This window comes from Canis aureus, chromosome 15 (genome assembly GCF_053574225.1).
Source record: "Canis aureus isolate CA01 chromosome 15, VMU_Caureus_v.1.0, whole genome shotgun sequence".
NCBI classification, from domain to species: domain Eukaryota; kingdom Metazoa; phylum Chordata; class Mammalia; order Carnivora; family Canidae; genus Canis; species Canis aureus.
Genome location: NC_135625.1, coordinates 26,866,426 through 26,892,155, shown reverse-complemented (window position 1 = coordinate 26,892,155; position 25,730 = coordinate 26,866,426). Strand labels below are relative to the sequence as shown.

The following is a 25,730-nucleotide window of genomic DNA, read 5'->3' as shown; positions in this document are numbered from 1 at the left end:
ATGTAAAAATAAACTCATGAATTCTCAGAGAGAAAAAAAGGAAATGAAGGAATACAGTGAAAAAGAGGAAAAGAAGAGTTAGTACATCGGATTCAAGTAATTGTCTTAGAAAGATCTTAATGTAATATACACTATTTAAAATCTATAAATTAAGCAGAAAGGATAAAAGAAGAGGTAAAGAAATATAGTAATAATTTTGCTTTTGTAATTAATTCATGTACCTGCAATATAGTTCAGGGACATAGATTTATATAAAAAGACCAAAATAGGGGATCCCTGGGTGGCTCAGTGGTTTAATGCCTGCCTTTGGCTCAGGGCGTGATCCCGGAGCCCCGAGATCGAGTCCCACATCGGGCTCCCGGCATGGAGCCTGCTTCTCCTTCCGCCTGTGTCTCTACCCCTCTCTCTTTCTATGTCTATCATGAATAAATAAATATTTAAAAAAGACCAAAATAGAGTTTTTTTTATTGAACCCAAACTAGGGAAAAATTAAATTACCTCATGCTTATTGCCATTATCATTCTGTAATAAGACAATGGTTTTCTGCAGCAAACTCTAACCCCCTATATTTAAGGGTAATGTGTGTTATCTTTGTCCATGATGAAAGGAAAATCTCAAGTGGCTTCAGCAGCTTCCACAGCTCTTGAATTCATAAAGAGATCTTTAAGAGTCATATAATAGTGGACAGAAGTGGTCCATGAAGTGACAATTTGTCTGAGTTCACACAGAAAGTAGGAAAAACTTAAATCCAGATATCCTAGCCTGACTCAAAAATTTTCCTTTTTAATCTCTTGGTATTCACCTTTCCCCATACAGATTTTTATTTAATTTATATTAATGCCTTTTCAAGAATGTACACCAAATATTAATCCTATAATATGCATATGTGAATTTAGCAAACAGAATTCTACAGTAGAATAAATGAAGTTAAATAGCCTTTTTCAATGATATATATATAGGAAAAGTCCTTATGGACGAGCACTGAAAAAGTCTTTAAGATGTGCTATATTATATAATGCTTTTCAAACTTATTTAACCACCTCATACTCATGACAAACTAAGTTCAATTTAGCAGAAGGAAGGAAATAATAATGATCAGAGCAGAAACAAATGAAATAGAGACCATAAAACCAATATAGAAAATATCAATGAAACTAAGACCTGATTTTTGAAAAAATAAGCAAATACTGGCAAACCTTTATCTAGACGCAGAAGGAGAGAAAGATTCAAATAAATAAAATGAGGCATAAAGGATGATTTTATATAATCAAATATATGAAGCATAAAAGATGATTGTATATAATCAAAAAATGAGATAAAAAGAGTATCAATTTCGGTACTACAAAAATTGAAGGATAGCTTTTTGTCTGACATCTTAGAGAGGCTGCAGAGGTGGACGCTGATTAATCTCCTAGTTTTGTAATGCCACTCAAGGATGACAAGAAAAAGAAAGATGCTGGAAAGTCAGCCAAAAAAAAAGATAGAGACCCAGTGACCAAATCTAGGGCAATCCCAAAAAGAAAAAGTGGTCCAAAGGCAAAGTTCGGCACAAGCTCCATAACCTGGTCTTCTTTGACAAAGCAACATGTGACAAACTCGGTAAGGAAGTTCCCAACTATAAGCTTATAACTCCAGCTATTGTCTCTGAGACAGATTTGAGGTTCCCTGGCCAGGGCAGTCCTTCAGGAGCTCCCTAGTAAAGGAATTATTAAACTGGTTTCAGAGCACAGAGCTCAAGTAATATACACCAGAAAAATGAAGGGTGGAGATCTTCCAGCTGATAGTGAAGATGCATGAACAGATCCCATCAACTGTACATTTTATAAAATAAAAAATAAAATATTTATTAAATAAAAAAATTCAAAGGCTGGTAAGAGACTACTATGAACAATTTTACGCAAAAAATTGGATAACCTAGTAGAAATGGATGAAGACTTCAATATATATGAGGTCCCAGGAGTGAAGGATGAAGAAATAGAAAATCTGAACAGATTAATTAAGACTGAAATTGAAGCATTAATCAAAAATCTCCCAACAAAGAAAAGTTTAGGATCAGATGGTTTTACAGGTGACCTCTACCAAATATTTATAGAATGAACAGCAATATTTCTTAAACTCTCCCCAAAAAATTAAAAATAAAAAAGTACTTTCAAAATCATTTTATGATACCAGTATTAGCCTAATACCAAACCAGATAAGGACATTGCTAAATTAAAGGACTAAAGTACATATTAGATGCAAAAATTCTCAACAAAATACTACCAAACTGAAATCATCAGACCATTTAAAAAAAAAAAAGAATCATACTTCACAGTCAAGTGGGAAATATTCCTGGGATGCTACATGGTTCAACATACACAAATGAATAAATATGATACACCACGTTCATAGAATAAAGGATAAAAATCATATGATTATCTCAATACAGGCAGGAAAAGTATTTAACAAAATTCAACATCCTTTCATGTTAAAAACTCAGCAAATTAGGTATATAAGTAATGTACATCAATATAATAAAGGCCATATATGAGAGGCCCTTAGTTAGCATAATATTCAAAGGTGAAAGGATGAGGAACAAAGCAAGGAACCAGGAACAAAGCAAGAGTGCTCACTCTAACCATTTCTGCTCAACATAGTACTGGAAGTACTAACCAAATCAATTTGACAAGAAAAAAGAAACAAAAAAGCATCCAAGTCAGAAAGAAAAAAGTAAAATTGACTCTCTAAATGATATGTTCTTATATATAGAAAATAATATATACTCCACTAAAAATTGTTAGGACTAATAAACTAATTCAATAAATAAAATTGATATATAACTATCAGCTGCATTTCTATACATTAACAATAAACTACCTAAAAACAAAATAAAGAAAACAATCCCATTTTTAATAACATCAAAAATGATCAAATACTAAGGAATACATTAATCAGGAAGTGAAAGGTTTGTACACTGAACTCTAAGACATTGATGAAAGAAATTAAAAAAGAAACAAATCAATGGAAATATATTCTGTGTTCATGGATCAAAGAATTAGTATTGTTAAAATGTCCATACTACTCAAAACCACCTATAGATTCAATGGAATCCCAATCAAAATTTCAATAACATTTATCACAGAAATTGAATAAACAATCCTAAAATTGGGATCCCTGGGTGGCGCAGCGGTTTGGCGCCTGCCTTTGGCCCAGGGCGCGATCCTGGAGACCCGGGATCGAATCCCACGTTGGGCTCCCGGTGCATGGAGCCTGCTTCTCCCTCTGCCTGTGTCTCTGTCTCTCTCTCTCTCTCTGTGTGTGTGACTATCATTCATAAATAAATAGAAAATAAATAAAAAATAAAAAAAACAATCCTAAAATTTATATGGAACTTCAATGACCCTGAACTGGCAAAACAATCTTAAGAAAGATAAACAAACTAGAGGCACCATGCTTCCAAAGTTCTGACTATATTACAAAGCTTTGATAATCTAAACAGTACAGACAAATGGAACAGAATTGACAACCTAGAAATAAATCTACCACATGTCATCAACTAATTTTCACTAAGGTACTAAAAATACTCAGAGAGGAAAGAATAGTGTTCAATAAGTGTTGCTAAGAAAATAGATATTCATATGCAAAGAAATTGGACAGGTAACAAAAATTAACACAACATGAATTGAAGACTTAGATATAAGACCTAAAACAATAAAACTCCTAGAAGAAAACATAGGGAAAAAGCTCCTTGATATTAGTTTTGGCAATAATCTTTTGCATATGACACCAAAGCACAGGCAACAAAAACGAAATAAATAAGTAGGACTATATCAAACTAAAAACCTTCTGCATAACAAAAGAAATAATCAACAAAATGAAAGGGAAAACTATAGAATAGGAAACATATTTGTAAATCCTCTATCTGATGAGGGATTAATACCCAAATATATAACAAACTCATGCAACTCAATTTAAAAAACCCATGATTTTAAAATGTGCAGAAAATATGAATAGATAGTTTTCCAAAAGAGACATACAAATGACCAACTGTGTATGAAAAGATGTTCAGGGGATGCCTGGGTGGCTCAGCGGTTAAGCATCTTCCTTCGGCTCAGGATCAAGTCCCACATTGGGCTCCCTACGAGGAGCCTGCTTCTCCCACTGCCTGTGTCTCTGCCTCTCTCTGTCTCTCATGAATAAATAAATAAAATCTTAAAAAAAAATGCTCAGCATCACCAATCATCAGCAAAATACAAATCAAAACCACAATGAGAGGGGTGCCTCAGTGGCTCAGTCTATTAAGAGACAGTCTCTTGATTTCAGCTCAGGTCATGATCTCAGGGTCTTAGATGGAGCCCTGAATTAGGCTCTGTGCTCAGTGCAGAGTCTGCTTGAGACTCTCTCTCTCTCTCTCTCTCTCTCTCTGTCCCTCTCCCTGTCCCTCTCCTTGCTCTTGTGAAATTAATTAATTCTTTTAAAAAACTACCATGAGACATCACCTCACACCTGTTAGAATGGATCAAGCTCCCCACAGGGAGCCTACTCTTCCATCTGCCTGTGTCTCTGCCTCTCTCTTTCTCATGAATAAATAAATTTTATTTTATTTTTTTTAAAAAAGACAAGAGACAAGAAATTCTGGCATGAATATGGAGAAAAGGAATCCCTTATGTACAGTTGGCAGGAATGTAAATTGCTGTAGCCACTATAGAAAACAGCATGGAAGTTCCTCAAAAAAATAAAAATAGCAATATCATGTGATTCAGCAATCCTACTTCTAGGTACATATCCAAGGAAATGAAATCACTATCTCAAAGAGATATCTGCACCCCCATTTTTATTGCAGTATTAATGACAACCACCAAAACCACCACCAAAAAAAAAAAAAAAAAAAAGAGAGAGAGCATGCCTACATCAAATAAACTAGGTAACCCAGTGTGGCCATGTGCAGCGAGTCAGGCACTGGAGTTTAGCTGTTTACTGCCCTGTGAATGCAGTGAACTACTTGATGAGCCACCCATGGGCTCTGTCAAAGCAACATGTAACTTCACTCTATAGGGTCATGAAAACCAGCTCATCTATTCCATACCAGCAGATGACCAGGGTGTGGCTTCTTACCTTATTTCCACTGTCTTTCCTTCCCCCACCATTAAATGTGGAATATATTTCCACTTAAGTTAACCAGAATCAAGTTCAGTTGCCACAATCACATATTCTTAACTGATAAAAATATTCATGATTTTATTCTTTAAATATAGTACTGTCGACTTAATTCAGTGACAGTTATAATCACCTGAAGTCCTTTTACATAGCTTAATGTATTTATCACCTGAATATATGCACTCTTGTCCAATGTTCCTGAATTTCACTCTAGAATATTCATTAAAAATGGAAGATCTACTAATTTATTTAATCATAAAGACTTTGGGACTTGAATTACTGCTATAGTTACATTGATATTTCTCCCACCATGGTGTTTAAATTTTCATTCATATTCTTTTTCCTATTTAAATGAAATATTTCCTTTTTGAAGGGTCCACATTTTTCTTCAATTATCTAAACTCTATTTTAAGATAATACAGGTACTTTACCTTATAGCAGATAATCACATAAATATTAAATTATTGCAAATATTAATATATTGTAATGTGTTAATTTATTATGTTAGATCTAGAATTTTTATAATAGCAATCCATCATTTATAATCTATGAATAAAATACACAATAACAAGGGTGGGACTTTTTTAAAGTTGGAAATTCAAATTTGGGAAAGGTCTTAACAAAAAGCTTCAGTATTCACAACTGATTTTCTCACAAATAGCAGTTTTGTATTTGCTTTGGTTGTTCTCTTTTTTTTTTTATTAAATCCTATAACTTGAAAGAAATATGCAATCAAAGGCACTTTTGGAGATAAGATAGCACTGACTGAAGAACACCTTTATAGTCTCCTAAATATAAACTACAAAAATAAGTTTGTCTTGAGAAAGAACATGTTCCTTAGACTGTAAGATATGAAAATAACACATTTTTAAGTTTTTAGTTTTTACTGTTGGGAGGGAGAAAAGTACCCAATACATCTAAAAGAGCCCTACACTATAATCTGGCAGTCTTTAATTATGTAGACTGCCATTTTAAAGAGTCAACATAGTGGAGAAAAGTATAGTAGACTTTGAAATAACATGGATTGGAGTTTAAATTGTTCAATTATACTATATATAATCTATGATGCATATTTTTTTCATATTTCATGATTTCTAAAGAAAAAAATTCAGCAATTACTGTCATCCAGTCATGATGTAGTTGTCATTGCTTGAACATGAGTAAGCATCAGAAGTTTTAGTCAAAAATAGCAGAACGGATCTCTGAGGCTGGGAAACTAATAAACACAATGGTTAAATACATTTTAATTCTAGAAGGAAGTGTTTGTGAGGAAGAGGTGGGATTAGTGGTGACTTGATACGTTTAATAATAATGATGGAATAGAACAGTTGTACATACTTACAAAGCTAGCTTTAGAGTTCATAATAAAAAAAACTTTGAATTCCTTTATGTATTCCTTAAAAAATGCTGTTCCATTAACTTTATGGAATTACAGAGTATTATAGAGCTACTGAGGACTATAATACATATGGAAACACAAATGTGGCTTATTCTGCATCAATATGTTGATTCAGAAAAATCAGACTGTGAATACGAAGAAAATTTAAGAATGTCTTACCCAATCTATTTCACTCATATTTTCCTTTTAAATTGTAAAACATACATATATGAGCATATATATGTCAAATTAAGCCTAAAGAAGATCCTTCAGTATACACACAATTTCAAGTCAGAAGAAAGTATGACATATAATGCCACAGCATAATTAATAGCATCAATTTAGTGGTATGTAAGATAATGGTGCATCTTTGAAACAATGCATCTTGAATTGGATCATACCGTATTTATTCTTTTTACCTTGGTCAATTTTTTTAATCCCGCCTCAATTTCAGTTTTCATATTCATAGTGTTTTTATGAAAACTAGAAGTCCTCTGTCTTAAAAAGTCTGTCCTATGATATACCTTCAATACACAGTTATTACTATTATTTTTATTTATTAAAATGCCCACATTCTCCATTGAATAAATAGCTGGGACCCAAAATACAATTTTGAAAATAGATTATTATTGTTTTTTTCACTTGTATAATTGCATAAATATACTGTTTACTATCCCTATTATAGTTCTTTATACTAAAACTCATGACAAACTCTAAAATGGTCCTCATTCCAAATATGATTGAATACCTCTCCTTTACAAAAAATGATAGTAGCATCAAAAACTTCCTGTAAGTAGTCACATTTTGGGGGGAGGCTATCATTTGAGTGTCAAAATTTTTTAAAAATATAGTAAGGCACTATTTTTATCTGTTCTTTTAAAATAACACTATTTTGGACTGGCACTTATTTTCACATATTCAATAGGTAGAACTGATTATAATCTAAATCAGTTTTGTGATAAAGTGAGTTTCAAGTTTTTCTTTTTATAAATCTTTGGACTTAGTTGCAAGTTTCACCTTTGTGCTCTAAACTTTGATAATCAAAATTCAATGGCCAAGTATGTGTCTAGAAAGACATTATTGTTATGGAATAGCATTCATAAAAGGTGACAACTGGCAATATGACAACATAAGACTGCAGATGAAACATCCTTTAAAAATGACAAATCCCTTCTAGAAAAAGTAGCTAGCAAAAACAAAGAAGATAATTATAAGTTATAAAAGTGTCCAGAAAGAATTTATGATTATATTTTCCTTACTGGCTAGCCGATTTAACAAGTGAGGAATGAAAAGGATGAGGCAGTCATCTTTATGACCCAATAAAGTGTAAGCTATTAGTATTCTACATTAATCTATAGATAAATATTTTATTCTCATATATTTTCCAAGAGCACTTTAATTGGTCACACATGTCACTGGGCACCCTTGAATATGCTCAGAATCATTTGAAGACTGAGGGTTGAAGTGTCTAGTTTCCACTTAGCATAGGTGTGAGTAAATTTGTAAAACTGAGGATCTTATTATTAATATATCATTTATACTCACCGGCCAGTGAATATATATCAAAGAATTCTAAGTTGTCATAATTTACACTGTTGAAGTAATTTTAACAATCATAAGGAGTCATAGCAGCAAACTGTTTCTGTGGAAAGCAGTATCTGTCACCACTTGTCCCCAAACCCCCTGTGTAAATATGAATCTATGTTCCCGTTGTGCCAGCTGGCAGAGAATATGAATATAACCCAGGTGGCCCTTATTACATTTCAAGTTGGAAAAGAAAGTGTGTTGCCTTGGTAAGGAAGGGATGGAAAGAAATTAATACTAACAGATTTTTTTTTTAACCTAAGAGATTCATGCCATGCTTTTACATTCTTTTTTTAAATTGACACTTAGGAGTTTCACTTCAGAAAAAAATGCATAATAGAGGAAATTGGGGAAATGGGATAAAGAATCACCATCTGCACATGATTTATTTTATATTATTTTTTATTACTCTTTTGGAAGCTAGATGAAGTTAATTCTATATAATATCTTATTTTTAACTTAACATTCATATCAAATAATTTTCCATGCTGCCAACTTCACAATGACTAATTTAACAATGCAAAATAATTAATCAAAGGTATATTCCATGTTTATTTATATTTGTATTCCTTTTTTAATTTATAAATGACACTATAATACCTATAGAAGCTTTGATATTTTGAGACTTTTTAATAAGCAGAGCATACTATTATTTTATTTTGTTTTAATAAGATTTTTAGTGAGATTCAATTTGACATATATTTATAAAGAAGAGCTGTGACTTCCCTATTATTACCAAAGTGTAGATTTGAGGAAGGTACTGAACCTCCCTTAGCTTCAGTCTCTTTACCAATTTACATGGAAACATGTTTTTACTTCACATGGATTTTGTGAAGCTTAGACTCTGTGCAGACCCCAACATCTAGAGGCTAATTCATCTCCTTCTCAACTTTCTCTTCTCCACTTAGAGTGTGTTCTTTTTGAAAATTGGCTGATCATAGAGAAATGCTTTACTTACTTTATTACTATTTATTTACTTTATTATTTTGCTTATTATATTTATATTAATCATGTCACAGCTGCAGTAATTGTTTTTCAATGTTAAGCTTTTTGTTTATGTTAAATGTAGACTGAAATACATATTTTTTAAGGAGGCATTCATTTGAAAGGTTTGATAAAAATTTGCTTTACCTTTCTTCTTAATTTTTGCAGGCTTAAAAATATAATTCTTCAATCATTAAGAAATATAAATTTATAATTTCAAGGTAAGAATTTAAGTGGTTCTGAATGGGTTGTTTTTTTGTTTTTGCTTTTTGGGTTTTTTTTTGCCACTTGGTTAACAAATATTTCAGAGAAGTTACTGAGTAAGGGTTCTCTTCTCCATTAATTTATGACTCTCTAAGTGATTCTAGTTTTGCTGTTGTTGTTATTCCATCTCTTTCATCGTCCACCAATACCAACCGTGGCACTGTAAAAAGACTAACCTTGCCTAACCAATACTGAGAACATTTTTTAGTGGTTTCTGTAATGGGTTTTATACACTATTGATTCATTTTATATGTATCAGTGAAGGATAAACACATAACAATAGACATAACAATGGCAAACTGACAGGAATTTTGGAAGAACATTCCTCAGGGATTACATGAAAGTTTTACATTACCAATGCCCCTAAGGCTGGCTCAGAGCTGGTCTTCCATAATAATAAGCTGATATTTGTTGAGGGCTTACTATGAATGGGCCAAATATTACTCTAAATGCTGCACATGTATTATCATTTTTCCCTTAATGTAATCTTTAAATTATCTCCTAATGACCTATGAATTTGCTCAAAGAGCCAAAGGACACTATGGACAAAGAACCAAAGGAAACCAGGAGAACAATGTCTCAAAAAATAGACAATGTGAATAAAGAAAAAATATAAAAAAGAATCAAGTAGAAATTCTGGAGCTGAAAAGTATAATAACTAAAATGTCCTATGAGTAAATTGATGCACAGAGAGCCAAGTTTACATATCTGGTAGGACATAGAGCCAGAATTTGAACCTGCATAAGGTTCATGGTCTATCTGTCCTGTCAACCTGACTGTACATAAGAGCCCACTGGTTACATCACCTGTACTGGCCAATACCAAAAGTAGAAGTTTACACTAAGAAGACTCCTTTAGAGTGTCATCCACATGAATAATTCTAATAGTTATTTAAGATATGGAAAAAGATTTAAGCAGATTACAAATAGAAACATGATATTTAGTATAAGAAAAAGATATCAATTTCCCTAAAATGTCATGATATTTCTAAAAGATTTTACAACCCAATATTAGCAAAATATAGGGCAGCAAATCTCTCAAGACACTACTTTTGGTTATTTTAAGAATATTCTGAAAAGCCACTAGACATTGTGTGCCTGTGCACTGAAAACTTAGATTCATTCACCTAAACATATTCCAATTCAACAAATTTATCATTCAAAAAATAGAACTATGGAGCAAGATATACATATAAAGCATATACAAGCCGCTTTATAAATTTTGTCAACCTCAATTAAGAAAATGCATAAAAGAAAAACCAAATGATGTAAACTTAAATGAGAAAATAAGGATATCAACTTTTATATAAAGCAAATTTTGAAAATACTGCATGTATATAAATATTACTGAAAAAATTGATAAGACTTTTAACAGTGCTAAACTCTGGATGGTAACATTGTAACTAATGTGTCTTTCTTCTTTATACTTGTGGATATTTGAAGTTTTTCCACAGTAGGTATTTAATAATTTTATATTTATTTAAATGTAATACCAAATGGAAAAAGTAGCAAAACACAAACTCAGAATTATGTTAATTTGGGAGGCAAAATGTGAACCTAAAAAAGTTAAGATTATATGGTTACATTATTTGATCATATTTCTTTGCTTTTGCCTATAGTTCTTCAAACAGCATGTGTTGTTTTTATAATCAGAATAAAGTTATAGAATACTTTGTTCTGTATATTGACCAAAAAATTGCTAAGATGATTTTTAAAAGGAAGTACAATGTGAAAGTGTATTGTTTTCCTACTGATTAGAAAGCTAACCCTTGACAATCCCCAGATCTGGTGCTGAGTGGGCCAGAATTGTATCAGGCAGGCTCATCATTCATAGCTACTGCCTTATTTCTGAGACTTAGCAGTCTGTTACAAAGAAGCTTTTCAAAATTATTTGTTAAATTAATTCCACACATTCAATCTAGGTAAACAGAAGGTTCAGTCCTGACCAGTAAAGGAGTTCACTCCTTTCGTGATATTACAGCTTCTCCTTCAGGCAGAGCTCAGACTCCAAATACAATGAGAGTCTTGCTTTAACTTCAAGTACCTATTCTTCATGCCTCCAGTTTGCTAATGTATAACCTTGGGAAAACTACTTAAACATTATGAGATTATTTCTCCCATTTTCAAAATGAAGATAGTATTATCTAATTTTTAGGGTAGCTACGTTAATCAAGTAAATGTTATTATAACCAACCTGTAGTTCATCTGGACATATGATAAACTAAATTGGGTTCAACAGACTTATACACTTTGGTAATCCATTGTTTTTTTTTTTCTTTTTTATTGAATAAACTTGATATGTAATGTGTACGTTTAAAGTACAGAGAGTGTTACTTTGATACATTTATATACTATAATAGTATATTATAGTATACTACACATACAACCATACTGTGGTTGATGTCATGATATTTATCATACAATTACAGTACAATAATTATTTTCTACATTCAGTATACTGTGTATTAGATATCTATGGTTTCTTTACTATTTGTTCTAAGTGTATACCCTGAAACACCATCACTTTGATCCTCACCCTCCCTTGCCCTACCATCACTTGGTAAGCACCATTTTTTTTACATGCTTTTTAAAAAAAAATTTTTTTAAGATTTTATTCATTTATTCATGAGAGACACAGGGGGAGGGGGGCAGAGACAGGCACAAGGAGAAGCAGGCTCCATGAAGGGAGACTGACGTGGGACTTGATCCCAGGTCTCCAGGATCAGGCCCTGGGCTGAAGGCGGCACTAAACTGCTAAGCCACCCGGGCTGCCCACATGCTTTTTTTTTAGATTGCACATATAAGTGATATCATACAGTAATTGTCTTTTTCTGTCTGAATTATCTAATCACGTAGCATAATATACTCAAGGTCCACCTATGTTGTTGCAAATAAGAAGATATCTTTCTCATGGCTGAATAATATTCCATTGTATATATATTTCATATACTTTTCATTCATTCAACCACTAATAGGCATTTGGAGTGTTTCCATATCTTGAGCATTGTGAATAATGCTGCAGTAAACATGAGAGAAACATGAGAGTGCAGATATCTCATCAAAATCACATTCCCATTTCCTTTGAGTATATACCCAGAAGTGTAATTACTGGATCATATAGTAATATATTTTTAATTTTCTGAGACATTCAATATTGTTTTCCATTTGGTTATACCAATTTACATTCCTACCAACAAGGTATAAGGATTCTCTTTATACCACATCCTCATCAATACTTGCTGTATCTTGTCTTTTTTTTTTTTAATTTTTTATTTTATTTATGATAGTCACACAGAGAGAGAGAGAGAGAGAGAGGCAGAGACACAGGCAGAGGGAGAAGCAGGCTCCATGCACCGGAAGCCCGACGTGGGATTCGATCCCAGGTCTCCAGGATCGCGCCCTGGGCCAAAGGCAGGCGCTAAACCGCTGCGCCACCCAGGGATCCCTGTATCTTGTCTTATAATGATAGCTATTCTAACAGGTCTGAGGTGATGTCTCATTGTGGTTTTGATTTGATTTCTGTTGTGATTAGTAAGTTGAGCATCTTCTCATGTGTCTGTTAGCCATTATGATGTCCTCTTTGGAGAAATGTCTATTTAGTTCTCCTGCCCAATTTCTAATTGGATTATTGTTTTTGTTATTATTTCTGTTGTGATTAGTAAGTTGAGCATCTTCTCACGTGTCTGTTAGCCATTATGATGTCCTCTTTGGAGAAATGTCTATATAGTTCTCCTGCCCAATTTCTAATCGGATTATTGTTTTTGTTATTCAGTTGCATGACTTCTTTATATATTTTGGATATTAGACCCTTAGGTGTTATGTGGTTTGCAAAAATGTTCTCCTATTCTATATATCGTCCTTTTACTGTGTTGTTTATTTTGCGGTGCAGAAGTTTTAAATGTGATATATAGTCCCATTAGTTGATTTTTTTTTCTTTTGTTGTCTTTGCTTTTGCCATCATGCCTAAAAAATCAGTATCAATGAACTTCTTCCTTATATTTTCTAGTTTTATGGTATCAGGTCTTATGTTTAAGTCTTTGATACATTTCAAGTTAATTTTTGTGAGTGGTGTAAAAAAAGAAGAGTCCAATTTCATGTTCTGCATGTTTCTCCAGTTTTCCCAATCCATTTGTTGAGAGATTATGTTTTCCCCATTGGATATTCTTGTCTCCCTTGTCAAATAGTTGACTGTATATGCTTCAGTTTAATTCTAGGCTCCCCCTTCTGTTCCACTGGTCAGTGTGTCTATTTTTGTGCTAGCATCACACTGTGTTTAGTACTATGGCTTTATATTATAGTTTGAAATCTGAAGCGTGATAACTCTAGCTTTGTTCTTTTTCCACAGGATTGCTTTGACAATTTAGAGTCTTTTGTGACTCCAAACAAATTTAAGATTTCTTCTTCCAGTTCTGTGAGGAATGTCTGTGGTATTCTGATGGTGACTGCACAAAATCTGTAGATGGCTTTGAGTAATATGGCCATTTTAACAATAGTAATTCTTATAATCTGTAAACATGGGATGTTTATGTTGAGGTGTGTTCCCTCTATACCTGTTAAGGGTTGTAGCATGAAAGGTTGTATTTTGTCAAATGCTTTTTCTGCATTTAATAAGATGATCGTGTGATTTTTTTAAATAAAGATTTTTATTTATTTGAGAGAGCATGAGCAAGAACACAAGCAGGGGTAGTGGCAAAGGGAGAGGGAGACGCAGGCTCCCCATTGATCATGATTTCCTGGGATCATGACCTGAGCGAAAGGCAGATGCTTAATTGAGTCAGCCACCCAGGTGCCCCAGATGATCATATGATTTTAACTTTTCATTTTATTGATGTGATGTATTAAATTTATTGATTTGCATATGTTGAACCATCTCTACATTCCAGGGATAAAAATTACTTGGTCATGGTATATAATCCTTTTAATATGTTCTTGAATTCAGTTTGCTAATATTTTTTGAGAAATCTTGCATCCATATTCATCAGAGATATTGGTCTACAGTTTCTGTTCCTGTGCTGCTCTTATCTGGTTTTGAGAACAAAGTAAAGCTAGCTTCACAGAATGAGTTTGAGAGTGTTCCCTCCTCCTCAATATTTTAGGAGCTTAAGGATGAACTGGCATTAATTCTTCTTTAAATGTATTCAGTAGAGTTCTTCAGTGAAATTATCTGGTCCTAGACTTATCTGTGTTGGGAGGTTTTGTTTGTTTGTTTTGTTTTTCAATCACTGCTTCAATCTTTGATCATTGATTCAATCATTACTGGTGTGCTTATATTTTCTCTTTCTTTCTGATTTCAGTCTTCATAGGTTGCATGTTTCTAGAAATGTATCCATCTCTTCTACATGGTTCTATGTGTTTCATATCAGTTCTAATGTCTCTTCCATCATTATTAATGTTATTCATTTGAGTCTTTTCTTTGTCTAGCTAAAGGTTTATCAATTTTGCTTATTTTTTCAAAGAACCAATCTTATTTTCATTGATACTTTCTATTGTTTTCTGGTCTTAATTTTATTTGTTTCTGTTTTGACCATTATTATTCCCATCCTTTTGCTAACTTTGGACTTAATTTATTCTGCTTTTTCTGGTTCCTTGGAATGTAGTTAGGTTATTTATTTGACTTCTAATTTCTTAATATATGTACTCATTCCCATAAACTTTCCTTTCAGAACTGCTTTTCTTGCATCACAATATTTGATATATTGCATTTTCACTTTCATTGGTTTTGAGAAAATATTTTTATTTCCCCTATTAATTTTTCTTTGACCCAAAGATTATTTAGAAGTGTGTGTCCATTTTTAAAATGTGTTTCAATTCCAAACTTGCCTTGTTAATTTTGCCTGGATCCATCGATAGTAGCATATTGAAATCTCTTACAATTATTGTGTTGCTATCTACTTCTCCCTTAAGATCTGTTATTAATTGCTTAATATATTTTGGTGCTTGGGTGTTGGGAGTATATACATTTATAATTGTTATATTCTTGATGTATTGACTCCTTTTATCCTTCTATGAAGACTTTCTCTCTTTTTATACTTCTTGGCTTGATATCTATTTTATGTAACATAAGTCTGGCTTTGCTTGTTTTCTTTTCATCTCCATTTGCTTGGAAATTCATCTTCCATCCTTTCACATTGAGCCTATGTTAGTCTTTAGAGCTGAAATGATTCTCCTATAGGCAGCATATATTTGGGTCTTTATTATTATTTTTTAAAATCCATCCAGCCACTCTGTGCCTTTTGATTGGTGAGTTCAAACCATTTATATTTATGGTGATTATTAATATGTAAGGATTTACTACTGCCATTTTATCTTTTGCCTTTTGGTTTATTTTGTCTCTCATTGTCATTTTCCTTCTATTTCTGTCTACATGTATATGTTGGCAGTTTTCCATGGTGATATGCTCAGGCCCCTCCTCCTTCTTCTAATGTCTCACATCTCCACTCTAAATTTTTGCTTTATGGTTACTCCGAATTTTACACAAAACATCTCATAGATAAAATAGGCTTTTCCTTCTGACAGAAATTTAATCTTCATTAACCTATAAGAAGCCTAGCCTTTTACTCTTCTCTTTTTGTATTTTTGATGTCACAAATTATTTTTACGTGATTTTATTACCAAGTTATTTTTAATGTTCTTTAATACATATTCTAAAAAAGGCTTATAGTCTTCTAATTCACCTTAATCAAAGTTTTGTGTACTTTTGTCTTCTCATTTCAGCTTACAGAATTCCTTTCAACATTTGTTGAAGGCAAGTCTAGTAATGGTGAACTCTTTTTTTTTTTTTTTTGTCTGGGAAAGCCTTTATTACTATTCCATACCTAAAAGATAACTTTACCAAATAGAGTATTCTTGGCTAGAAATTTTTATCTTTTAATATTCTGAGTATATCATTCCATTCTCTCCTGGATTGTAGAATTTTGGCTCAGAAATCTGCTAACAGCCTAATGGGTGGGCATAACTTTGTAGGTTCCTGCCTTTTATCCTAGGATGACTTTAAAATTATTTACCATTGACTTTTGACAGTTTTAATATAATATGCCTTGAAGAAGGCCTTTTTTATTGAGATAACAAGGTGTTCAATAAGCTTCATGGACTTACATATCTTCTCCAGGTTTGGGAAGTTCTCACCTCTTATTTCTTTAAATATGATCTCAACCCCCTTCTCCCTCTCATTTTCTTCTGGGATACCCATTATCCCTATGTTGGCCTTTCTAATGGAACCAGAAAGTTCTCCTAGTGTTCCTTTACTTTTTTATTTTTTTTTCCTTTACTTTTTAAAAGTCATAATTCTCCCCTCTTTCACTTGAATTATTTCTGTTTCTATCCTTGGCCTTACTAATCTCTCTTCCATATGATTTTCTCTATTTCCAATGCATTCTAACATAACCTTCATCTTATTTATGGAGTTCTTCAGCTCTAGAATCTTTCTTAGAATTTTAATCTTTTTGATAAAGTACTCCTTTTCTTCATTAATTTTATTCCTGTGGTCACTGTATTGCTTTCCAAGCTTTCTTGCAGCTGGTTGAATTTTTAAATAACAACTATTTTAAATTTTTTAAAAGTTATATCACAATATTTCATGTCTTTGGGATCAGTTGCTGAAAATTAATTTTATTTTTGTGATACCATAGTATTATGATTTTTCATGGTATTTGCTGAGAAGTGCCTCTTTCACTGCATTTGAAGTAGTAAACACCTTTCTTATTTAGGCAAAATTTTGTTTATTTGGATTCCAACTGTTCAGCCAGTTGATAGGAATCTTCCTTTTGTTTTCCAAAAGGTGACCCTATAACATAAGTCTTTGCTTTCTCTTACCTGAGCTTACAGAGTTTAACACATTAAAAAAAAAAAAAAAAAAAAAAAGCATGGTGGCAGAATGGGGGAGGTATGTGTATTTATGGCCTATGGCGCTGGCTGTTCCCAAGGCCCAGGAAAGGTATCCTCAAGCAGGAAGGGGACAAAAGTCCATGATTCATCTTGTCTCCCAGGGAAGACAGCAGATGTTTTTCTTCAATTTTCTCTTTTTTTTTTTTCTCTTTAATTTTCTTTATCTACTTCTCTTTCCTTTCCTTCCCCTCAGTCACTCTGGTCTCTCTTCAAAGAGAACAAATGGTCCCTCCAGCTGCAGCACATATGGCCAGGAAGACCCCCACTCACTACCTTTACCCTCACTTCCTCTGCCAGAAAAGTTGTGCTGACTTACTGCTAGACTAACCTGTACTTTCTCTGCCATCACTGTCTCTGCTGTTTCTAGCTCTGCCACCTCCTCCATCGTCCCATCCATTCACTTGTAAGTACACAGATGAACAAATCTCTCAGGCGTCTTGGTATGCTCCACAGAGACACTTTTTTTTTTTTTTTTCCAGTTACAGATGTTCATTTAAATCAAAGGGGAGAGGAAAAAAAGAATGAAAAGCCCAGGACCAAATGGATTCATTGGAGAATTCCATCAAACATTTAAAGAAGAATTAATATCAATCCTTTAAAAAATTACAGAGAATGCAACACTTCAAAAATCATTTTACTAGGCCAGAATTACCCTGATACCAAAATCAGACAAAGATTCTACAATAAAAAAAGATAACTACAATATCCCTGATGAATATTGACACAAAAATCTTCAACAAAATACTAGCAAACTCAATTTAAAACACATTAAAAGTATTAATCACCAGAAACAAGTGGAATTTATTTCTTAAACAAATTACTACTTCTATTCAACATAGTAATGGAAGTTCTAGCTTAAGAAATTAGACAATAAAAGGAACAGAAGGATCCAAATTAGAAGGAAGAAGCAAAATTTGCGTTCACAGATGATATGATCTTCCATATGTAGAAAATCCTAGATTACACACACACACACACACACACTAACTGTTAGAACTAATGAACAAATTCATACAAAAACCAAATGCATTTCTACACACCAAAGACAATCTACAAAGGAAATTGTTTTTAAATTCATTTACAGTAGCACCAACAGGAATACAATACTTAGCGATGAACTCAACCAAGGAGATGAAAGACCTGTACATTGAAAACTATAAAACATGGCTCAAAGAAATTAAATACACAAATAAATGGAATGACATTCCAAGTTCATGAATCAGAACACTTGATATTATTAAAATATCCACACCACTCAAAATGATCTACATATTCAATGCAACCCCTATCAAAACCCGATGGCTTCTTTTGGTAGAAATTGAAAACAACTCTAAAATTCATATAGAACCATAAAAGACCTTGAATAGCCAGAAAACAAACAAACAAACAACCATCTTAAGGAAAAAAAACTGGAAACCTCCTCACACCTCTGGATTTTAAAACATATTACAAAGCCTAAATCAAAAGTTGGATGCTTAACCAACTGAGCTCAGGCACCCTCACAGCATGCATTTAAACAAGGAAATATGAAACAAATGTGTGAAACTTTTAGAATGTTTTCATAGCCCTGGTATAGGGATTTCCTAAAGAAAACAGAAAATAATTATCATATTAAGAACTCAAAAATTCACCACTGTAAAATTGAAAAGAAATGCATTCATTAAAGGACTTTTTAAAAATGAAAAGATAAAACACATTTAGGAAAAGATACTTTCCAATTAAATATCAACAAAGAATTATAAGAATACATGAAGTTCTTCACCATATCAATAAACAGATCATCCAATAAAAGATGAGGCAAGAGATATAAGCAGGCATTTTTACAGAAGAAATACAGGTGATGAGTAAATATATGAATACATATACAACTTCTCACTAATTAGAAAAACGCAAGTCAAAACCAAAATGAATAATGAGATACAATTTTACACTGAAGAGAATAGCAAAAAATATAAAACCAAAGCTGGATAACACCAAATATTGGTAAGAATGGGGAGCACAATAAAAATTATCATACACAGTCTGTGGCCATGTAAATTTATATGGCAAACTGTGTATGCAGTTGGGTGGATGTGTATTGTTGACTTAGCTAAACTGGAATTATGTTTCCCAACATTGTACCCATGCACAGTTCCAAGTTAATGTAGGCCACCAGAGACAGTTTATGCAAGGCTGGTAGGCAGAAGTAAAGCAGTAGCTATGTTCTTCATGCTTGAAAAATCAGTTCAGAATACCGAGCACTGATGCAGCTTACACATACTGTCACTTATCAGCTGACTCACCAGGGTGGTGTGAGGCACTAGTCAGTCCACAGCTCCAATGGCTCTTCTGACTCTTGCAGGATTCTCATTGGGCTGGGTGCTTATGAGCCCTGTGTGGAAGAACACCATGTTCTTCCAGAAGATATGCTCATCATCAAATGTGTAGACCTAGAGGCAAAAAAGACAAGGGTTTAGTTTGTCCCCATGGGTCTCTGCCTGTCCATTCTCTACCCTATGTAATATCATCTCTTCCTGACTACTTGCCACGTTGACTTTAAACTCCAATACCAAACACAAAACACTAGCTTTAAAAGACTGTTTAAGCAGCTTCCACAAAAGCATAAGGTCAAATTCTTAAATTGTCTTCTATGCATATCAGTCATAGCATTCTATTCCTTTGATTGAACCTTGACTGTCCAGCTCATTATGAAATGAAGAAAATAACACAATCTCTAGCAAGTAGTAGTTTACTATGTCATCAACAATGAAAAACACACTGACTTTACCTTCTTTTCCTGATACATTTATTTAAGGACAAAATAATACATGAAATTCACCATTTCTTCAAAATGTATGCTTAACACCTATGTGCTTTCTCTCTATTGACCTTTACTCAGGGTTAAATTTATCACTGATGGGAAGCATAATTCATAATAATGCTTGGTGCTCCCTCCCAGAAAAGTGATGCCATCAACAGGGATGAAATAACCAGAGAATCTGGGGCAGATTTAAATGTCATCTATCAGCAATAGAGTACTTGTGCAAAGGATCGACCTGAGAAAGTATCTAACCAGGGAATCCAGTATCCAAGGCAATCTAAAGGGGTTAAAGAGAATAGATCACCAGTGAAACAAAGGAATTGAAAAGGAGGACCAAGGAATGAAAATAAATTTATAAATTTGAGGGTGAGAGGTACAACCTAGAGGAATCCTCTGAGGATAGGAAGGCAACTATAGCTGGTGATTTTTCTCATGGTGTCTGGTGAGGGCAATAAAAGCAAGTAACACCTATAATTTTACTGTAATCATTACATTTTTTTTTCCCCATATAGCACTTTATTCTTTACAGATACCACAGAAGATTTCTTGGGACTAAAGACCTTATTGATCTGAGGAAAACATTATAAATACAAAACTTGAAAAATTAAATGATAGAATATAGTTCAGTTAAACTATTGGTAACAACATATAAACTTCAAATACTGAATTCAGTATTTGGATCAACATTGTAATTACCAAGTATTCTGGCACTATGCTATACAGACATTCATTAATAAATGATCAATTTCTAACATTATAATGTAAGGAAATATTGTTTAGCACTGGTAAAATGAGGAATATATGAATTTCTAATTTCAATAAATTTTAAAATATTTCTATAGGGCAGCCTGGGTGGCTCAGCGGTTTAGCGCCACCGTCAGCCCGGGGCGTGATCCCGCAGTCCTGGGATCAAGTCCCACATCAGGCTCCCCGCATGGAGCCTGCTTCTCCCTCTTGTGTCTCTGCCTCTCTCTCTCTCTCTCTCTATCTCATGAATAAATAAATAAAACCTAAAATAAAATTTAAAAAAATAAAAAAAATAAAATAGTAAAATAAAGTAAAATAAAGTAAAATAAAATATTTCTATAGAAATAAATACTATTCCAACTCTTAGAAAAAAAGAATTATGAGGACCATAACCAGTACAAAACATGTCTTGACTCTGTATTCAGATTCAAATTTTTCTTTTTAAAATTTCAACCTTTCTTCCAACTTTTTATGTCCACATTCTTTGTGCTATTTTGATGCAAAAATCTGTTCTTAAAATTGAGTGTTACAGATAATCAAAATTCTGCATTATATTCTAAATTTAATCATGAGCTACTTGTCTTACTTCAATGACAGTTTTTTTTTTTTTTTAAAGGGAGATGCCTTTATTTATGTTCCTAATTTTAGGGACTCTATACAGTCCTATACTAGATTACCAGAGCTAAGATAACAACACAATAATTGGTGAGTTAGTTACCTCAATTTCTGAGATTATAAGCAATTTCAATGGCAGGTATTACATACAAAAGTATGAAAACAGTTTTCTAGGCTTTTATAGAAAGCCATTATTTTAAAATGCTGTTTCTGATGATAAACTTTCATATCTTCCAGTTTATATTTCCATAGCCATTATAATAACAGACCTTTGAATGTAAGAGAAAGGTCCATTGTCCATTTTGGTGAACAGACTTAACCAGAAACTCAACTTTAGAATGACAAGATAGAAGTATAAATTTGTCTTAAATACTATGAGGAAATAATTTGTTGTAACTGGGAAGTAAATACGTGCTAACCTTCTTATTTTTGTGTTTCAACAATAATAACTTAGAGCTTTGAGTTTTCAAAAGTTTTTGTGATCCATACCTTCTCATAATCCCAAAGGTTCCTTGATAAAGATTTGTGGGTTTTGGTCCTAGTATAACATTAATCAAGATCAAATTAACCATCTGTGGCTTATAATAAAGTAGTCCTGGTGTCCGTCACCGTCTTTTCTAAATAGTTTATCAATAGGGTTTTACACTGGATTAAATTCCTGGCTTTCAGAGCAAAACTTCTCAAGTCTTGACTCCTGCAATTTATATGACAAATAAAAATCAATACAAGTGCTAAAAAAAAAAAAAATCAATACAAGTGCTTTTGTTAATTGTGTCAAAATGAGAAAGCCAGAGTATCTGGAACAGAAGCAAAAGAACCCCAGGTTTAAGAGTACTAATCTTTGGTTTCCAACATCTTTAGGGCTTCTAGGCTTCTGAATTAAACTTATTGTCAGACCACCCTTCTACCTCATAAACTACCATTTTTCTGCAATCATGAACCACATTTACAATGATCCTGAGAACGCGTGCATTGAAAAAGCTTTCTTTTTCTGTAACTCCCTAACTTTTCCAGACCACAAAAACTAAAATACAAGACGGTGCAATTAATTAATTTTTGTAGCTTTAAACCTGCTAGAACTCAAGAAATATAAATGTTACAGAATTTCATAGATATTTGAAATGAATCATCTATTTAAACCCTCTCACACTTTACATGAGGGAATTAATGACCCCCCTCCCAAATAAAGACACTGGGCCCAAAGTCATAAACCTAAAGAGAAAAGTTGAACAAGAACATAAATACATGATTGCAAGCTCAGATTATTGTCCAGCTGGTCCTACAAGGATAAAATTTTAGAGCAGTAAGATCATCTAATTCAATCCCTTTATTTAATAGATGAGCATATTGAGTTATAGTGGTTACCAGGTTTGCTTAATGGGGGAAGAGTACTTAACAGAGTTTGTCAAATAGAGTAGCTGAAACCCTGAAAATGCTTCCTAAGTTTTCACATGTAAGTAGAAAGCACTGCCTTAATTTATATTCTTTGGGGAATCTCTTTTCTGGCGGTTACTATTACTTTTCTACACTTTGAGGCCCAAATAATAAACTCCTAGCTTTGCTTCAAAACAAAGTATATTTTTCAAAGGCAATTTTCCAACATCAAAAGAATAATTCAGTCACAGCCGAAACTTACTCACTTGGAACAGGCACTTTGTACTAGGCGCTCTTCCATGTACAAGGATAAGACAAAGACTCAAGCAGCTTTTATTCTAGAAAGGGAGACAGATGAGCCGAAACCTAACTACCAAGCAATAAAATAAACAAATACATGCAATCATTTCAAGTATTAATAAATGCTATGACTAAAATTCTAAATCTAAATGCTGAGGGAGACTTTTTTTTTTTTTTTTCCTAACCTGAAGGATTTAACAACTAAAAAACTAGTTCACTAAGAAGTGGCCTGATGGAGGCGCACAGGTGGCTCAAATGGTTAAACATCATTGCCTTTGGCTCGGGTCGTGACCCGGGGTCCTGGGGTGGAGCCCCATGTGTCGGTTTCCCTGCTCAGTGAAGAGTCGGCTTCTCCAACTGTGCCTCTGCCTGCTGCTCTGCTTGCTTGTGCTCTAATAAATAAATCTTTAAAAAAAAAAAAAAAAAAAAAGTGGCCTGATAACTGGGAGTTTGGGAAAGAGGTTTCTGTGGCGATTCATATAGACTATCAAAAGTTGCTAAAAGGGTCATATTGTTTGAACGAGTGTGTGCTTTAGAAACAGCCTATGGGATTCCTGGGTAGCTCAGCAGTAGAGCATCTGCCTTCAGCTCTGGGTGTGATCCCCGGGTCCTGGGATCAAGTCCCGCATCAGGCTTCCCGCGAGGAGCCTGCTTCTCCCTCTGCCTCTCTGTGTGTGTCTCTCATGAATTAATAAATCTATAAAAAAAAAAAAAAAAAAAGGAAAGAAAGAAAAAAGAAACAGCTTCTTTTCCGCCAGCTTCTTTCCTTTTTCTGTTTAAGAGTCTGTGGAAGAAGAGCTTCAGATCCTCAGAGGCTGCTCGTCGTCAGTCACAGCCCCGAGCAGGCCCTACTGAGCAGGGCACGGAGGGTAACCGCCTACCTGGAGGGCCAGTCCGCAACCTCAGGCTGAGGAGCATTAGCCCCGGGAAGCGGCGCAGTCCGTCCACCCCGAAGCTCCTCCCTGGTCACACACAGCCTTCTCCTCAGGTGCCAGGTCCTCCTCCTCAAGGTCTTCAGGGGGCTGCAGTAGAGACGAGGCGTGACCTCTCGCGGGTATTTGTGAGAATTGGAGCGCGCCTGCGCAGAAACTCCCTGCGCTCAGCACGTCGCACCGCGGAGCCCGCTCGCCTGTGGTGGCCGCGGTGGCCGCGGTGGCCGCGGCGGCCGTGGCCGGGGGCGGCCGTGTCCACGCAGCGGAGAGCGGAGTTGGCCTTACTCCGAGCGAGGACAGCCAGGTTAACGTATGACGTCTGAGAAGCTGGTGGTCAGCCCTGGGATGAGTAACCACCAGAAGTCTCGGCTCCCATCGGGCTGCCTGGGTCTGGTTAGCGAAGGTTCCAGAAATAGGGCTGGCCGCTGTGAAGCAGCAAACTGCGGCGCGGCTCACTGGCCAGAACTGCTGAAGCATAGGACCCTGACATCAACTGGATTTTCTTTTCTTTAAGATTTTATTTATTTATTCATGAGAGACAGAGAGAGAGAGAGAGGCAGGCTCCATGCAGGGAGCCCGACGTGGGACTCGATCCCGGGACTCCAGGACCGCGCCCTTGGCCAAAGGCAGGCGCTGAACCGCTGAGCCACCCAGAGATCCCCTCAACCGGGTTTTCAATGGCAGCAATGTTGCAAGCTCCCCGCAGACGCTTCCCCCAGGTTCTCTCTCTTCAGATTTATGATGTGGAAGGCCACTGTTTTTCTTTTTGTAGATGTACTGTTCCATTTGGAGGTCAAGGTAGATACCATCTAAATGGATTCTAAATCTAAATACAAGAAATTTGAAGATATTCTTCTTCATCATTTGCAGGACTTCAAGGGCTCTCCACGTTAAAAGTTTTCCTTTAAATTACCACAGGAATCCAGGACAACACCATATGGACTCCTCCCTGGAAGCGCAGAATGGTGAGTTTATTATTATTATTTTAAGCACCAAAGTGATACGAGCGGCATAGGAACCAATGAAATAAGAATAGGAGAAAAATCATTTTAATCCAAAGCAGAAAATCTCCTCTTGCTTTCTTTCCCTTTCTCTTGTTGCACACACTCACACATCCGCATCAATCAGCAAAGAAGCCAATGAAAGCAAATGTAAAGTGAGGAAACTCCCCCCACAAGAAATGCTATAGGAGGCCTTGACTTTCTTTAAATCGGTGACTAATGAGAGTATCTAATTTCAAAGAAAATATATTTTAGTATTTTAGTATTATTCCACTAAGATTGTCATGTAGCACTATTTTTATAGTTTCCTTATTTCTAGAAACTTTTTGTTAAACCTATGCATTACTTAAATCTAAAGCACTCTTTTCATATTAAAAGTACTATAGGTCTATTTTATAAAACCTTTAAAATGTGAATTTGTATAGAAATAAAATATTTAAAAACATAATCATCTCTTTCTAAGTATTAGTGCTGTCCCCTCATCCATCTTCCTTTCAAAACAGCCTGTCCTCCAGCTCAGCTTCCACTTCACAGCAGTTCTGGCCACTCAGAACTTCAGATGTGTTAAGGTTATTCCTTGGCTTAAATGTTTGCTTGGCTGATTTTCTTATTCCCACTGCATGCAAGGAATGCTCAAACTACTAGGAACTCAGGATACCATGCATGTTCCTTTAACTGCTTAACTCTCTCACTTGATTTCTTTCGTGGTATGATTGATGTCTTTGTCATTAT

At 34.4% G+C, this 25,730-nt stretch overlaps 1 long non-coding RNA gene and 1 pseudogene across 8 annotated transcripts in view; one reads left to right on the top strand and one right to left on the bottom strand.

Annotated features, from left to right (window-relative positions):
* Nucleotides 1-24,122, bottom strand: part of LOC144284421 (uncharacterized) — a 364,283-nt gene extending 340,161 nt beyond the window's left edge. For 6 of the 8 annotated variants that reach the window (XR_013352769.1, XR_013352770.1, XR_013352772.1 and 3 more), the window contains exons 1-2: nt 23,947-24,122; nt 19,512-19,658 (exon numbers count right to left, since the gene is read on the bottom strand). This is a non-coding gene — a long non-coding RNA (uncharacterized LOC144284421). Of the gene's footprint in view, nt 1-19,511; nt 19,659-21,880; nt 22,086-23,031; nt 23,104-23,946 lie in introns of all 8 variants that reach the window. The other 2 variants (XR_013352774.1, XR_013352775.1) reach the window with 2 other exon arrangements.
* LOC144284417 (small ribosomal subunit protein eS25 pseudogene) lies at nt 1,423-3,078 on the top strand (annotated as a pseudogene).
* Nucleotides 24,123-25,730: the final 1,608 nt, after the last annotated feature.